Source organism: Nelumbo nucifera, chromosome 8 (genome assembly GCF_055504915.1).
Source record: "Nelumbo nucifera cultivar China Antique chromosome 8, China Antique-T2T, whole genome shotgun sequence".
Lineage (NCBI taxonomy): Eukaryota > Viridiplantae > Streptophyta > Magnoliopsida > Proteales > Nelumbonaceae > Nelumbo > Nelumbo nucifera.
This window is the reverse complement of record NC_142656.1, coordinates 55,827,178-55,833,177: the sequence shown is the minus strand read 5'-3', so window position 1 is coordinate 55,833,177 and position 6,000 is coordinate 55,827,178. Positions and strand designations below refer to the sequence as shown.

The 6,000-nt window shown below is 34.1% G+C and overlaps 1 protein-coding gene across 5 annotated transcripts in view; it reads left to right on the top strand.

The window, feature by feature from the left end:
• Positions 1 to 2,651: 2,651 nt before the first annotated feature.
• Positions 2,652 to 6,000, top strand: part of LOC104589203 (beta-amyrin synthase-like) — a 37,059-nt gene continuing 33,710 nt past the window's right edge. For 4 of the 5 annotated variants that reach the window (XR_016079696.1, XM_088893731.1, XM_010247444.3 and 1 more), the window contains exon 1: positions 2,652 to 2,805. The gene's annotated coding sequence lies outside the window, so the exon portion shown is untranslated. The remainder of the gene's footprint in view (positions 2,806 to 6,000) is intronic. The other variant, XM_088893732.1, reaches the window with a different exon arrangement.

The following is a 6,000-nucleotide window of genomic DNA, read 5'->3' as shown; positions in this document are numbered from 1 at the left end:
ATTGCAATTACTGTTAATCTCTTTGTTGACAGTAATTATTGAAAACTCCAACTAATTAACAGTAATTAATTTGATCAATTTTCAAAAATTATTTATCATTAATTGTTTGCAAAAATTATTGTTAACAGTAATAATTAAATTTATTAGAAGTCAACACTAAATTATTGTCCATTTATTTCTGGCTTGCCTCACGCCCAATCAGGGCAAATGTTTTGACAATTGACTAGGTTTTGGGAAACGCAAAATTTTGGCGGTGACTAGGGACGGGGTGGGATTGGTATTTGTCCATCCAAACATGATTCCGACCTTGAAGTAGGGCTGTGCATTCGGTTTCTTCGGTTAAAAATCGAACCGAACAAACCGAATTTCATAAAACCGATATGTTATATTCCAAAACTGAAGCGAAACCAAACTTCACCTAAACCGATCAAATTGAATCGAATTTTTTTTTTGGTTATTTTGGTTTATTCGTTTAGAATTAAATTTTGCTATTATTTAATTATTTCTTCCTGAATGATTGTACTCTCCTGAATCACAATTTACAAACAGTCAAATCTGAAAAATGGTCAACTCAAGTAGAAATGTTTGAGGGAAGTCATACTCTTCTAACGATCAAACATTCAAAAAAATAAGTGAGAAGTCTCCTCTTCTTAATTACAGTTTGCATAAGGGTCTGACATGTTAGGATCGTGTTGGGAGATGTACTTTGCCATAGGCAGAACACTAACAATACATCTTAGTCTTAGGGGTCAAGTGATTGATTTTCCAAAACAAACTCGAGGAAGTATCTCCCAACACATACTGTCATACTGAAATGAAGATGAATTTGCATTGCCTCCTGTTCATACTAGCCTAAGTATGAGACACATTATGCCAATTAGGTGCAGTCTAAAATCTTTCATTTGTTTTCAGATACTTAAAAACACAGAAGTCACTAAGTCAAAAACGAAGAGAAGAGAGAAGCCTGAACGAGTGAACTCTGAAGAAGTGAAGAGTAGAAGAAGCAATGGGCAGAGAGAGGTGCAAAGTCGTAGAGGGAACTGGGATGGGCGAAGGGAGACTGGAGAGTGGAGACATGTCAAGCTCGAGCCCTTAAGGGTTTTGTGTTTTGGCCTAATGGCCTATATAATTACAAATTTGCCCTTACAAGTTTGGTTATTTCGGTTAACCAAACCTCTAAATATCAGAACCGAAACCAAAACCGACAATACTAAAACCGTATTTAAAAACTGAACCGATCAAACCGAAACTAAAATTTTGGTTCGGTTATTCGGTTTCAACCGAACTATGCTCATCCCTATCTTGAACCAAACCTGATTAAAAGTATTTGATTTGAGAAACCAAATCGTGAGTATAACCTTTGATATAAAGATATTAGGACTTTAATAAGAATTAAAAAAATAACATATTATAATTTATAATATAATATATTAAGAGAAAATGAAGTAGAACCCAGAAGGTGGGGAGTAGGGCTGGTTTACAAGAAGGGGAAATGACAGAGTGGGGTACACACTACCTCCCATGAATTGGCAACCAAGGTTCAAAGTGTCGACATGTATCGACCCATATTGGTTGATATGCATCGTTTTGGGACCCTTCCGATACGCCCCTACAGTGGGTGTATCAGAGGTTTGACCGGTTCAGAGGGTAGAGGAGACCTAAACGGCCCTCCTGAACCGGTTGTGAAAAAAAAAAAAAAAACAGCTCCAAAATGTGTATCGATTCGTCCGATATGCCCCTATCGGTGTATTAGACATATCAATATTTTGAACCTTATTGGGAACATCTCCCCCTATATAATATTATGTAGAAGAATAAGATATTCTGCATATATGACTAACATCTTATGTGGATAGCCATGGGCAGGAGATCCAGACTTAGATTTTTAGCCCCTATTCCACGCAATGAGTATGGGGTTGGGATTTTTATCCCGTCAAGGTACAGGACAAGGATAGAGTGGGGTACTTGAGTTCAGGGTCATAAATAGGGTTTGCAAAAGTTGGCCCCGCCTGCCCCAACCCATTGCCAGTTCTAGACTGGGGTCTCACTCCTTTCATATCAATTTAGCCCATGTTAGTTTATACTTCTACTTTGATTAGGTGGAATCCTTCCCTTTTAATTTGACTTAACAAATTAGTGTGTGCATAGTATGGCAAGGTTTTTAAAATCGAACGGGACAACGAATTGGTCAGAGGTTTGGTTTTCAGATAGAATGGTCCTGTTCTGACAAGAAATTTAACTTCTTTTTCTAAACAAAAACGGTCAAAACAATTGAAGGATTCAATCACCTGGGTCAGCGGTTTGTTGATCAAATTAATAGTTTTTGATAAAATAATATTTATGAGGTAAAATGAAAACTATATAGCACGATTCCCGCTAGTATAAATGTATGCAAGAATTGGATCTCGAAAGTAACGATAACAATGATAAAGATAAAAGAGGAGAGAGTAGCTGTTATTTTTAAGACCTCTTTAGAGTAGCTTTAATTAAAACAGAAAATAAAAATAAAAGCAAAGACAACACATATGCAGTATGCACATGGCCATATTTAATGATTATTAATACCTGTAACTTCTTTTTTTTTTTTTTCTGCAAGAGTAAATGCAAAGTTGTCCTTATTTAAGTGGGTGGGTTTCTTCTTTTTTTTTTTTCCTACACTACACATCCTGCAATTCTACTTGTTTAACCTACCTAGCTGGTTCTAATTCTTTTAAGTTCTTAAACAAACTACTTTGTTGAGTTCAATATCCAATTAAAGTGCTTCCTCAAATCTGATCCTCTATCTCTCCAGGAAAAAAAAAGCTGGTAAGTTGTTTTTTGATCCTCTTTTTAATTATTTTATTTTTTTAATTGCAACTATATATAAGGCTTATTTAGCCCTAATTAGCGCAAGGTAGACTAGGTTTGGCATGTTTTTATAGGACTAGTTCTGATGAATTTTATGATTCAAAATATTACTGATTTAGGAAATTTGAAATTTAATTCATTTTGCTGAGCTCCAAACTCTTTTTGAGAATTCACTAAATTGAAGTTAAGGCCTCAAAAGAATGAGTCCAGATGCCTAACAGGTATATCCACCGTGCATTAAAAACATCTTCCATGAATAATAATTTATAAATACGGGAAATATTCCCAATGCATGATAGAATGTATGTGTAAGGTCGGTGCAAGGAGCAGATCCCATCTCCACATGGATGACTTCCGCTAAAAATACTATTTTATAGCAGCAGTCATTTAAAACCCTCTCTTCGCTAAAGGCTAATGGACTGCCACTATACTAATACCCGCCAAAAAACAGGGTTTTCCTTCCAGCTCTTCCCTTCTCTCACTATTTTATATTCCCTCTGTCTCTCTCACAGTCAGACCTTTGAACTTCTCTCACAGTCTTCCCGCACCACTAAGTAACATCCAATCGACGACAGCATTGGATACTAGGTCAAAATCTCTCACTGATCTGATATCCAATGGACGAAATGGATTCTGTAATTTCCACTCCAAGAAATTTGAAAAGAGTTTGACTATATTTGATCTGAGGCGAAGTTGGTTGTCTTTTGTCTATTTAATTTGTTCTGCGTCTCGCTACAATTAAGTTTTCTTCTGCAAAGAAGGTAATTGATTAACTATTCTGAAGCGATAGGAGAATAAGAAAAAGTATATTTTTCTGACTAATCAAAAGTTTTTTCTTTTTGTTTTCTCTTCGGTTCATTATTTTGTTCTTTCTGATGGTCATGAGAGTTTCTTTTGGATTTAATTCAGATCCTTCAATTTTTTGGTAGTCTTGACAAAAGAGGACCATTTTTCATATTTCACATGTCGCGTGGGGATAGAAAACTAGAATCCTAGTCTTTGAATTGGTTTGATCTAACCGACTCTGGATCTCCTGCCCACGCCTATCCACAACACACCACCCCCCGTGAATTGGAATATTTCCCCCTGCATAATATTATGCAGAGGATGAGATGTTCTCCATGTGTGACTGATAAATGTGGACAGGATTCTCATGAATCGATTCTAATTCTAAACGCCTATTCCCACAAATCACACGATGCCTTAGTCTTTCCTCCTGAAAATTTTCCCAGTCATGCCGTGTATGCTCAGGCTCCTCTATTAGTATAAATATATAAAAAAAATAAACCCATAAATATGCATTTATTAATGTTTTGAAACACTGTTATTTTATCCACTATCTTTTTCTAGGGACAATATTTCTTATTGCTTTTTAAATGTTTGAAACGGTTTAAGGCAATTATTTAAGTCAAAAGTTAGGTATCAAAGATTTTCCCCAAAGTTAATTTTGAAACTTCTATAAAAAAGAAATCCTAAAAATGGGGTCGTGGAAATATTAACTCCCATTAAAATGTATTATATTTGGTAATATTAATATCTCATGGGTTTGTTTTATAAATTCTATGAACGGATGGTCCTCTATGTCCCCCCTCATAGGCTTTCTTCATTGTATATATATATATATATATAGGTCGGTTGACTTCCTCCACTGGAGTAAAGTTTGAGGTTAAGAAATAAAAGACAGAGATAATTTATTAAATTTAAACTGATTCATATCCTGCAATTTTCCAACCTAATGAATTTTGTAGTTGGTTTCCTTCATGCATTTCTATAAAAATTTCCCCTCAAAATAAATTGGTCAGTTAAATGAGATCATTTATCGTCTATAGTGTATTAATTTCCATCTATTTCATTTTTTCTATTCCACCATTTTCTTTAGAGGTTTTAGTGAAAAATGCTAATTTAGTCAACCAAATTAAAATAAAAAATTAACTATTGAAAATGTAGTAATAAATTATTGGAGGTGAAATTTTGTAGTGTATTTAAAGATGCTATTTTTGGAATGTTATCTATCCCTATTCAGTAAATTGAATTTTCTGCTGAGTTACAAATATATTCATTCCCAAGATACAATAGAGCCTCACATAATAAATTGCAACCAATAAAGTTGGAAAATCTTCAAGTAATTTTCTAAGGTTATGTTTGGTTTGAAGGAAAAGGTAGGGAAAAGAAAGGAAACGTAGGGAAAATTTTACAAGGTTTATAAAGGTTTCCCTACCTTTCCTTTCTTTTCTCTACTTTTTCCTTCAAACCAAACACATCCTTAGTGTTTGTGAAGAGGCTCTTTATACATAGCGATGGAAATTTTCCCCATCCCCACTAGGTCAGGTATGGAAACTATTCTAGTGGGGACTGGGACAAGGATGGGAATAATTGATATACCTGATCAAGGATATGAAGTGAAATATCAGCATTGCCCTACCCAAACTATATAATATATATATATATATAATGCCAATATTTTTTTTTGGAATATTATACAATGCCAATACATATATTGGATAAATTTCAATTTTCATGTTATCTTGGTAATTAATGATGTTAGTTAAGTGTTAAACCAATTTAGATTAATGATTTTTTTTAGTTCTTTTAAGAAAATCTTTTTCCCAAAGAACAAGCAAACTTTTTAGTTAAAAAAAATATTTAGAGATTCGTCTCCCCAATGAAGAAACCATCTCCATCGAGGTCAGTGATGGAAGTTGATTTTTATCTTTATGGGAATCGAGGTCAATGAAGGGAAGTTATTAGTAAAATTCAAAGTTGAGGATGGGGAATATTGTCTCTACCTTGTTGCCATTCCTATCTGTATACAGTCATGAATTTGAATTAAGTGATCATTCTCTTTCAATTATAACTAATAATTAAATTTAAATTGTGTCTCTTAACCACACCTGATTAAGTCTTGGCTGTTGAATCTCAACAAAAAAAGTAGTACACATAGGGACACCCTGAGACACTTTGAGGAGGCTGAATCATGATTGTTGATATTCCTTTCTACGACCAAACGGTCATGACTTAATCATGTATGGTCAAAAGGCACAATTTAAATTTAACAATCATAATTTATAAAAAAAGGTGTAAGTCAAGATGTTTTTACACAATTCACATGCATACTTTTTTTTTGTTATCAATCTGAATTATGGTTGTCTCATA